General features: G+C 43.8%; 1 pseudogene; it reads left to right on the top strand.

Annotated features, from left to right (window-relative positions):
• LOC118661460 lies at positions 1–4,408 on the top strand (annotated as a pseudogene).
• Positions 4,409–12,097: the final 7,689 nt, after the last annotated feature.

The following is a 12,097-nucleotide window of genomic DNA, read 5'->3' as shown; positions in this document are numbered from 1 at the left end:
ATGAGCAATAAAGCAGCCTTTCTGGTAAGCCCCTCGGATTTGGGGGTCATTTATTACTGAGATAAGCTAGCCTCTCCTGATAGGCACATACATTTACTAAAGGTCCGATCTTTTTAATATATTTTTATTGATTTCAGAGGGAGAGGGAGATAGAAACATCAATGATGAGAGAGAAGCACTGATCAACTGCCTCCTGCATGCCCCACACTGGAGATCGAGCCCACAATCCAGGCATGTGCCCTTGCCTGGAATCAAACCTGGGACTTTCAGTCCACAGGCCAACGCTCTATCCACTGAGCCAAACCAGCTAGGGCTAAGCCCTATGTTTTTCACAACCATGCAATTGACTCAAATAGTCAAATACTGTTTGATTTATATAACAAATAAACATTTACTAAACAAATAAAAACTAAATTTTTTTATATCCAGTAAAATTATGTATAGTTATTTCTATTTCTTGACATTTTTGTCATATTTCTTTCCTGCAAACTGTGTTAGCCCCTGATTTTGCCTTTCTTATTAGGTTTAGAAATGATAACATAAATACAATTATACGCATGCTTAAAAAAATTTTTTTTTTAGAGAGGAAGGGAGAGGGAGAGAGAGAGAGAAACATCAATGATGAGAGGGAATCATTGATTGGCTGCCTCCTACACACCCCACACTGGGGATTGAGCCGGCAACCCTGGCATGTGCCCTGACTTGGAATCAAACCTCAACCTTGGTACACCTTTTTCTTAACTCCTTTTACATACCTTGCACATTTCTCTCCTTCTCCACCCACATCAACCTTCCCACTCCTTGCAAAGTAACTCAAATTATCAACCTAGCATGCACCTTTTCAGTTTTGGCCTACATTCATATATATGTACATAACACATAGAATGTTTTTGTTATTTATTTTTAAAAAGTGGGACGGGTGGAAATATTTGATAGTCTTCCTTTTCTCATTCAATAATACTTTATAAGAATCCCACCATCTCATCTACAATATCAACAAATTCATTCTCTTAAATAAATGCATAATATTCCATGGTATGGATATAACATAATTTATTGGGGTATTGCTCTATTTAGGGAATTCAATTTCTTTCTGTAGTTTTTCACCACTACATTGTTGGAGTAATCATTTTTGTACACATGTATTTATGAACCAGTTGTTTAATTTCCACCAAGTAGACTTCTAGGAGTAGAATTTTTGGGTCTAAAGGTATATGTATTTTTTATTTTAATAGATAAATGTTAGATTTCCCAAATAATCACACCACTTCACATTCTACTTTAATGGGTACTGTAGTCATTTCTGCTTATATTATAGCTATAAACTATATTCCATTGGTATTTTAATTTTCACTTTGCAGACTACTAAGCATTCTTTCAAATGTTTCTTGGCTATTTGGACTTAGTCTTCAGTAAATTGTCTATACATGTGTTTTGCCTAAGTTTCCATTGGATCGAATGCCTTTCTCTTCTCAATTTGTAAGAGTTCTGTGGTAACACCAATCAGAAAGGATATATGCATCCCTATGTTCATAGCACAATTTACCATAGCTAAGATTTGGAAACAGCCTAAGTGCCCATCAGCAGATGAATGGATTAGAAATCTGTGGTACATCTACACAATGGAATACTATGCTGCTGTAAAAAAGAAGAAATCCTTACCATTTGCAACAGCATGGATGGAACTGGAGAGCATTATGCTAAGTGAAATAAGCCAGTCAATGAAAGAAAAATACCACATGATCTCACTCATTTATGGATAATAAAGACCATTATAAACTGATGATCAAAAATAGATACAGAGGCAGAGCAGCATTGAACAGAATGTCAAACTACAGCGGGAAGCCCGGGGAGGGTTGGTGGCGGATGGGGGGGGTGGGGGGGAGGCCGGGTAAGAGATCAACCGAAGAACTTGTATGCATGCATATAAGCATAACCAATGGACACAGACACTGGGGGGTAAGGGAAGCTGGGGGAATGTCAAGGGGGGTGGGGAGGAGACATATGTAATACTCTTTGTAATACTTTAAGCAATAAAACAAAATTTAAATAAATAAATAAAAGAGTTCTGTGGTAAACCCGAAGATGCCACACTCAGGTCCTGCTTCAATATGCCTCCAGCTGTGAGGCCTATGGTTGGTCCACTGGCAGCCTTCAACTATTTGACTGCTCAACGTCTACCTCAATTTTTGAACCAAGGTCCTGTTCTTTAAGAAAAAATGGGCAAAGCTTCACTTCCTTCTTAAGTTTAGATAAATATAAACGTAAGTCCTAATATGAGGAGAAATTCATCAAACACATTGAGGATGAAAGGAATTTGTTCACGATGAATTAAGCTATGAGGAAAGGGTGTAATTATTATTTATTTTTTGTAATTCTTTCTCCCCTAGATTGAAAACACCTCTAAGGCTCAGACTCCATCGAGGTAGCCACCAGAAGAAAAAGCCGGAGGAGGGAAAGGTTGGGGGAGAGAAGGAGGCGGGGAAATAAAAAGGAGCGAAAGGAACAAAAAGAAAAAAAAGAAAGAAAACACCTCAAAGACAGAGTGTGATCTCATTCATCCTCTTATCTCCCATAGCATACAGCATTATGTACTACACATAATAGGAACTCTATACTTGTCTACTAAGTTGAATTGGATAGTTTTACATAATTTATTTAAGCTTTAAAATTAAAAAACTATTTTTGGTGTAAGAATTAAAAGAGTTACTTGTGTACAGCATATCTTCCTAGCACCAACATAGGCATTGAAATAAAGTCAATGTTTCCTAAATTTTGTTGATTTAGGAATTTGTGATGAATTAATGAATGGTCTTCAAAAGTAAGTATTTTTAGGTTAAAAAAAAAAAGGATAGTAATATCTATCAAACCCATCATTACTACTAGGAAAATGTTCAAAAATCAACTATATTAAACAGCAAAATTATTCTGCTCTAGAATATGTATTAATTTGAATTGGTTTGTATTTTTTATTTCCACAGACACTTAAAACTTAAGAAAATTAGCTTATATTGCAAGCAGACTTTTAGGGTGCTTTAGCTGAACTGTATTCAATTAACAAAAGTTTTTTCCTATTTTATTTTTGGTAAATAATATTAAGAGTTAATCTTTAAACAGATTAAAATATACTCATGCTGTTTACTTTTTAACCCTTTATCTTGCAAGTAAAATAACCCAAAGCCAAACTTTACAATAGAGAACAAAAGTTACTACTTTTAACAATTATTGCTGCTAATTCATTAAAAATATATTAAAATTATAATTAAAATGCCAAAGGTTAAAGACAGAGAATCTTAAAATCGGCAAAAGAAAATCATTTAGTTACCTACAAGGGAGCGCCCACACGACTGTCAGCTGATTTCTCAACAGAAACTATGCAGGCCAGAAGGGAGTGGCAAGAAATATTCAAAGTGATGAAAAGCAAGGACCTACAACCAAGATTACTCTCCCCAGCAAAGGTACCATTTAGAATTGAAGGTCAGATAAAGAGCTTTCCAGACAAGGAGAAGCTAAAGGTGTTCATCACCACCAAACTATTATTACATGAAATGTTAAAGGGTGTTCTTTAAGAAAAAGAAATAAAAGATCAAAAATATGAACAAGGGAGCACGGGGGTCGGCAGGGGGTGTGGGGTGGGGGGGCGCTGGGCAGCACTGGCGCAGCCTCCGGCTGGAGAGGATTCCAGAGGACCAAGGAGGAACCTCTTCCCATAAAGGTTCGCCTGAGTGAGACAGACTGCAAAGTTATGGCACGAGATGAGTTAATTTTAACTTTAAGATGGAAACAGTATGAAGCATATGTGCAAGCTTTGGAGGGAAAGTACACAGACCTATACTCTAATGATGTAACTGGCTTACGGGAGTGGGAAGAAATACTAAAGCAACAGCAGCACGAGTCTGCACGGATGGAAAACATCCTTGTAATGCGATCAGCAACCGAGGAGCAAGAGATGCAAGGAGAACTGCTCAAATTTAGTACCTCAAGCAAGGCCAGCAGCCCAGTGTCAGCCAACGGAGATCAACAGTGGTAGACCATGCCATCAACTTGTTTTTCCTAAAAGTGAAAGGTAGATGGAACAAGCCCAAAATGCACTGGGTGCCTGGAAGTTTATGCCTCATAGGTAAACAAATCATACTCCTCAGTCCAGACTTCCCTGACCGTAGCACCAGGAGAAAGCTGTGGTGGGACAGCCAAGTACTCGTTTCCACACCAAGACTCAGACTTTTTGAGCCAAAAAAGCCACATTCTTATCCTATCCAGCTTGTAATGGTTAATGTAAAACTTACCGGATGAACCTTGCGTTTCGGCTTTTTTCTCTTCCCCCTCCCCTTGCTTCAAAGGCCTGATGGCGTTGGGCTGTTCCGAAGAAGTGGCCGCCTCTGAAAAATTCCCCTCCTCGGACATGTAGACACCTGAGAAATGTTGCTGTTTGAAAAAATAGAGGGAGAAACAAGTCTTAAGTCTGTGGCACACTGTCTTCAGACAGTTTGGAGGAATGAAAACCTAGACATTTAAAATCATAAACTGAACATGTAAAATTCCAGTAAAATGTAAAAATGGGATATGCATGGCTCTTGACCTTGAGCATAGCGACTTAGAGACACTGTACATCAGTTTTGCCAATAAGACTGTGGAATCCATGATTGTTGTTGAACTTCTTGGTCAAAACTCAAATGAGGTGAGCTTTGCATTTTAGGTTTTATTTGCTAAGAAACTACTTAATAGATATCAGTCCAAGTAGTTCATATATTTAACCATTTCATTTTGGGGTCTCTATTACTTGATTGAGCCTTATATCAATGTGGTTTGAATCAATGGTCTGTTCTTTGAATGGTTGCTAATACTGTAGATAATCTTACTGAGGACTGTACAAACATGAAGGTGTGGTATCAAACTTCAGGTTTAAGCTGTTTGAAGCAATATAAACATTCATTTCGCGACTAGATTGTATAAGGATGTTGGCTGTGATGAGACTTGCTGTGTTATTTTTTAACCCTTTGCGGTCGTTTGTCTACTCTCAGCCACCAAAGCTTTTTTCCGTTCCGGTCGTATGTCTGCTCTCAGCCACCACAGCAAGGAACCGTACGAATCTTAACTCTGTTCATTCATGTATCAGTTCATAATTTCTCTGAAAGCTCTTAAGTGTCTAAGCGACCTTGTCACCAACCAAAACATTGCCCGGACAAATCGGAGATATCGAAACTCAATATAAACAAACGCGGTCGTTCCACACTCGCCATGCAAAACACCGTGGCGAGTCCATCGCCTTTTGAGAGTGAAGAAATCGACAAGCTTCGGAGATACTTCGCAGAATTTCAAATAAAGCGTTACAGATTACGTTTAACTGTAATTAGGCATTCTCGCTTGTTAAGATATTTCAAAATAGTACTCCACATGGCAAAAAGAAAGTTACCGAAAGAAGTGTACTGCGAATCTGAAAGTCACGATGAAGAGTTTTATTTTGGCACCTTGAATACTGACTCTGACGTAGAAAGTGATAACGTTTGTAGTGATTCTACTAGCAGTGACGTAGTTCCAAAAAAGAATTAATAAATCTTGTTGATCCTTCATAATCTTGCATGTTATGTATCCCTGCTCTTTCAATGGAAATTAATTCTGACCAGTACGACACCCATGTCCAAATTTAATACGACCGCAAAGGGTTAATAGTGAAATTTATTAAATCCCCATTCCATTCAACAGGCACCTGTTGAAACAGCATTGTCATTGGTGTTAATGGGGGAATGTGTTCCTTCATTATATTTTGGGCCTTTGATATTGCACTCTTGATATTAATTAAATGTGCCTTTAAAAAATGAACAAAATGGCAATAAATGCATGTCTATCAACAATTGAACCTAAAAATCAAAATAAATAAGGAATTTAATGAATAAAATAAACTGATGAATAAAATAGAACCAGAGGCATGGAAACGTAGAACAGACTGATGAAGTGGGGAAAGGGCCTGGGAAGAGATTAACCAGAGAATTAAATGCATATATGCATTACCTATGGACACAGACTACAGGTACAAACATGAAGGTATGGTCTCAAACTTTAGGTTTAAACTGTTTGAAGCAATATAAACATTCATTTCACGACTAGACTGTATAAGAATATTGGCTGTGATGAGACTCGCTGTGTTATTTTTTAATAGTGAAATTTATTTAAAAATAAAGGCCTGGGGCAGGCAGGAACCAGGTGAAGGGGGAGGGGGGGGGAAGGTAGACATCTGTAATACTTTGTAAAAGTTTAAAGAAAAAAGACTGAAGAAAAAGAGAGGATAGTAATATCTAGCAAATCCATCATTACTGCTAGGAAAATGCCCAAAGATCAATGGTATTAAATAGCAACATTGTTCTGCTCCAGAATATGTTCTAATTTGTAATTTCCATAGATACTTATAACTTGAGAAAATGAACTTATATTGCATGCAGACTTTTAGGGTACTTTAGCTGAACTGTATTCAATTAACAAAAATTGTTTCCCATTTTATTTTTTAGCAAATAATATTATGAGCTAATCTTTAAACAGATTGATAGTCATCGTTATGCTAAAAGAGTTTATTTTTTAACTCTTTAAAATAACCCAAAGTCAACCTTTTACAATAGAGAACAAAAGTTACTACTTTTAAAACAATTATTGCTGCTGCTTCTTTACAAACACATGACAAAAATGGTTAAAATCGTGAACTGATATCAGAGGCCCCCAGTGAAATTTCCTATCCCTTCCAGTGGTTCTCAACCTTCCTAATGCCGCGACCCTTTAATACAGTTCCTCATGTTGTGGTGATCCCCAACCATAAAATTATTTTCGTTGCCACTTCATAACTGTAATTTTGCTACTGTTATGAATCGCATGTAAATATCTGATTTGCAGGATGGATTTTCATTGTTATAAATTGAACATAATTAAAGCATAGTGATTAATCACAAAAACAATATGTAATTATATACGTGTTTTCCGATGGTCTTGGGCGACCCCTGTGAAAGGGTCTTCTACCCCCAAAGGGGTCGCGACCCACAGGTTGAGAACCGCTGATCTAGACGTACAGTTGTCCGGGTGCAGTTCCTTCCACCGGGCTCCGCGCTGAGTCGCGCACCGCCCCGGGACCTGACCCCGCTCTCCTGCAGAGAGATGGCTACCGAAGCCCCGTCTACCCGGGACCCCAAGGCCAAGGGCCGCTCAGTCCTCACCCGCCGGCGGGGCTGCATCGCGGGTCGGCTCCCGAGGCTGTGCGGTCCCGCCTGAGCTTGGGCTGGGCACAGGGGAGGGTCCCGCCCCGCCCGCTCGGCGGCAGGAGGGACGGCGACGGCAGGTGCAACGCGGCGGCCCTCCCCGAGCGCCCGGGGGAGAGGGCGCCTGTGGAAACAGCCCGCACCCCGCTCCCGCTCCCAGCAAAGCCCCAGGTCCCAGAGGCCGCCGGGGCGCCCAGGGGGCCAGCGGGACAGGCGTGCGGCGCCCGGGGCTGGGCGTAACCGTCCGCCCTCCGCGCCCGCCGGCCGAGCAGGCGACGGCGGCCCAGAACCTGCCGTCGAGCCGCCCCGACGCCCGCCCGCCCTGCCCCGGGCCGCCCGGCCTCGGCCCCTCCTCGCGCCCCTCCCCCCGCGGCGTCCCCGCCGCCCGCGACGTCGCCCCCCGCCCTCCCCAGGGCAGGTCCGGCCCCGGCGAGCGAGAGCTGCCCTGGTGCGAGGGGCAGAGGGGCAGCTCTCGGAGAGACGCGACGGAGCTCCAGACCCGGCCGTCCAGCCGCTCCCGGCGCCCGGCTCCCGAAGGGCGCGGAGGAAGATGGAGAGCGAGCCCGCGGAGGTGAGGACGGGTCCGGCCCCGGGTCCGGCCCCGGCCCCGGCCCCGGGGTGGCGAGGGGAGCGGGCGGGGTTCGGAGGGGCGGGTCTGGAGCCCAGGCGCCAGGCCGGCTCTTGTTGGGGAGACGCGGGCCCGTCGCCCCGTCGACCACGGGGAAGAGCGGCGTCGGTCCGCCAGCCTCGTCGGATTGTGTCGTGGGTTCGGGAAGGCGCGGCCGCTGGGCCTGGCCGGGTCCGGGCAGGCCGGGGGGCCTCGGAAACGGCCGGGAGGTTGGGGGGCGGCGGCGACGGGGTCCTGTGCACCCGACTGGGTCCGGGCAAGAGAGAGAGCTTTCCCGCCCAAACTGCGCTTGGACGCTCGCACCGCGGGATTCAGCCCGGCCGCCGCCGCGAGGGGCTGTCGGAGCGGCGCCTCCTCCCTCCTCGACGGGCCCGTGGGGGCCCGAGGGCCTGGGAGAAGGGCGCGGGGGGGCCCAAGCTGGACGGGACACCCCAACACCAAGGTCACGGGTCCGAGCAGGTCGCCCGAGCCGGGGGCGGGGGCGGGGGAGGGGCGGCCAGGGGGAGGAGCCGGCGGGGGCGGGGCGGCCGCCGCCACACGCAGCCCCGCCCCGCGCCCGCCGGCAGCCAATCAGCGCGCGCTACGCGAGGGCCGCGGGGTGAGCTACGCACGAGGCCGACGTCGGGTCGGTGCCGTTGAGGGTTCCCGCCACGGCTGCTGGCGGGTTTGTGGGGCAAAATTTCTCGCTGGTTAGCCTTTTTTTCCCTCCCGCACTTTGGTGGGGAGGGGGTGGACCCGCGTGTCGGCGCCCAAATTCACGATGACCCGCGGGAACCCGAGGAAGTTGTCTCCGCGGCCATTTCCTCCGGTGCCTCCACTTGCTGGCCTCGCAGGGGACGGAGCGTCGAGGCCGTGACTGCGACGGTTAGCCGCCCCCTTCCTGTCGTCTCCGTGTCTCCGGGGGCCAAGTGGCGGATGGGGGTCCCGGTTAATCCCCAGCGGGTGGCGGTAGTGAAGGCGCATCCCTTCGGAGGACGGAGGACGCTTTTCGTGAACTGGGTGGTGCTCCACGCTCCCTGAGCGAAGGGCCCCCCTCGTGCCCCAGTCCCCGCGGCTCGCTGCGCACATGGGCTTTTCCTGCCTTTGCAAAGGCATCGCCGGCGGGAGGGGAGGCTGTAGCGGCTCACTCTGCATCGCTGCCCTTCCCTAGGGACTCCACCCGCAAACATTCGAGTATTTTCTAGGCTGTTCCTCACACTGTGTTCTGAAGCCTGCAGGCTGCCGGTTGGCAATGTTGTGAGCAAGAAGTGCTTCGTCCGTTCAAATATTTCCCGAATCCCTGCTCTGCACCATCATGCTATGCCCTAGGTGCTGCAGGGAACAGCACGGGCAAAACCCCTTCCCTTGTGAGCATTACCTTTAGTGGGAAGAGACAGGCAGTAAACATAGCAAATGGTGCGTTGGAAAGTGATAAGTGGTAAAGAGGAGAAGCAGATGGAGCCCACAGTAGAGCAGGAGCCTTAGCGGCTGGAGAATGAAGTGCATTGGATGAAAAAGTTGACCTCCCCGTCCCCCATCCCACACCCGGTTAACTAGTTTCTCGGGATTGGAAATAAAGCACTCTGTTCACTTCTGCTCATGCCATCCCTCTCTCCGGGATAGGAAAAATGGGGGTGACTTTTATGTAAACAAATTTGAGAACAAATGCACTCATCCATCGAACTCATTTTGTAAGAGAATTTCATGAAGACTGATTTTAAATTTGCAAATAGATAATTTCTACACTTTCTAAACAGGCAGAGACAAGATTATATCTACTATTCTATTTTTTCTAGCAATACCAATCTACAGTTGAAAAATAAAATTAAGCATCCCAAAATCATCTATTCTAGGCACGTGTCCCACAAGTGAAGTTACAAATAACCTCCAGATGCCCAGAGAGGATGCTTGTGTTAAGATTGGAGTCCAGATTTCTTCAGTTGGAAACAACAATATAGTAATTTTAAATATGATGACTTTTCTGTGGTTTAGTAGATGTTTTTATGAACTGCCATATTAGAAAGTATGTGTTTTTCCCCCTTAAGACAATATGGAGAATAGAGCCCATAAGGTTCAGTCTATAGCCTCCTAGTCACCACTGGCCTAGTGGTTTGTCCATCTTGCAGAAATTAATTTAGAGATGATGGTTTTATTGGCTAATGAAATGAAAGAGAAGACAAAATGTGGAAAAGAACAATTCCATTATCTAAATTGAAAATTTTATTTTTATGTATTTGTTTCTCGGAGAATTGAAATTATGAACTTCAAGCTTTTTTAGGAACTCACTTAGTATGTTAGATTGTCCCAGAAGTCTTTTTAGTGTTCCTAGAAGGAAAATAATTACCAAGTTCTTGAATTGATTTCTCTTCAAAATTCTATTCCCAAGTCTTCTTTTTTTAGATGTACCTTAAGAGTCTATTATCTTTCCATTGTGCAAAGGCTTATATTTATTAAAATCTAAATTAGGCCCCCTGACTTAGAACTATAAACATATGACTGTACACTGAGCTCAATTCTTTGGTATAAAAATGCATACTTATAGGTATATAATTTTTTTACATCTTCACACAAGGATATGTTTAGAGAGAGAGAGAGGGAGGGAGAGAGAGAGAGACATCGATCGGTTGCCTCCGGTACATGTCCCAACCATGGATTGAACCCTCAACATAAGTATGTGCCCTTATGGGGAATCAACTCAACCTTTTGATATACAGGATAATGCTCCAACCATCTGAGCCACCCATTCAGGGTTAGGTATAGTATAATTTTTAATGCAATCAGTCAAATCTTCAAACTAACAAGTGCATTAAAAAAAATAATGTTAGAACTGAAAAACAAATCTGAATGTCAGTGTTTATTAACTTGTCAATGTTCTTTGGCCAGAGACTGCCAGGAGCACATCTGTAGTTTAATAAAGTTGAGTCTATTGAATTGTCCTTCATAAGGTACACACCATGGGACCTCTCAGTAAGATGATGTTAAAACGAACTTACAGGGTTTAGGCTTATGTTAAGCATTTTTTAGAGTTCAAGGAAGAGGGCTTTATTCTGAAATGCATGTTGTCAGGACAGTGGGAGTAATTGATTAGTATGTTAATTCTTGTAGGCAAGAGATATAGATCAAGGCTAAAGCTGATAAAGAAGAAGGAGCAGTCACTCATTTCAGCCAGAATAGAAGGATGTTTAGTCCTTCTCGTGGTTTGAACAACGCTTTTGTTTTTGTCAATGATCAGACGTGATTATGGAGTGGTCTTATTTTAATCTCGATCCATCACAATCACAGAGTAGCCTTGTTGGTGTTCTGTTAACGAGAATACCACAGCCTAACTATGAGTTCTGGGCCAACTCCTAAAACCACCAGGACCAAGTTGGTTGTGCCAGGCCAGCTCCTAGCTTTCCAGGGCTACTTTTCTGTTACTCAAACTTTTTTTTTTTAGTTTAAAATTCCTCCTTAATACTTACAGTATTTAAGTGGCTATAATATTCTAGTGGTATACTTAATAATAATTAACAAGTATGTTAATATAGTTAAGATTTTATCTACTATAATGGAGTAGATTCTACATTTCCTATCTTTATGTTGCCCAAAAAAGTTACTAGCTTTCATTATAATCTTCATAAATTAGAATAAAATTAAAGTCTAAAGTATATTTTATTTAAATGACATCTTTTTGAAACATACGTGTTTTCAGCCTGCATCAAAAGTTATATCCAGCCCTAGCAGTTTGGCGCAGTGAATAGAGTGTCCACCTGCGAACTCAAGGGTCCTGGGTTCGATTCTGGTCTAGGGCATATGCCCCAGATTGCAGGCTCGATCCCCAGTGGGGGGCATGCAGGAGGCAGCCAATCAATGATTCTCTCTCATCATTGATGTTTCTATCTCTCTCTCTCCCTCTCCCTTCCTCCCTAAAATTAATAAAAATATATTTTTTAAAAAGTTATATCCAGCGTGCCCTAACTGGTTTGGCTCGGTGGATAGAGCGTCCACCTGCAGACTAAAGGGTTCTGGGTACGATTGGTCCAGAGCACATGCCCGGGTTTTGGGCTCAACCAGGGTAGGGGGCGTGCAGAAGGCAGCCAATCAGTGATTCTCTCTCCTCATTGATGTTTCTATCTCTCTCTCTCCCTCTCCCTTCCTCTCTGCTATCAATAAAAATATATTTTTATAAAAACATATTTTTTAAAGTGATATCCAGTGCTAAAAGTTTAAAAAGAATTTTATTTTACAGCAAACATCAAATCAGACACAAACA

Source organism: Myotis myotis, unplaced genomic scaffold (genome assembly GCF_014108235.1).
Source record: "Myotis myotis isolate mMyoMyo1 unplaced genomic scaffold, mMyoMyo1.p scaffold_m19_p_8, whole genome shotgun sequence".
Taxonomy (NCBI): Eukaryota; Metazoa; Chordata; class Mammalia; order Chiroptera; family Vespertilionidae; genus Myotis; species Myotis myotis.
This window is presented reverse-complemented; position numbering and strand designations above follow the sequence as displayed.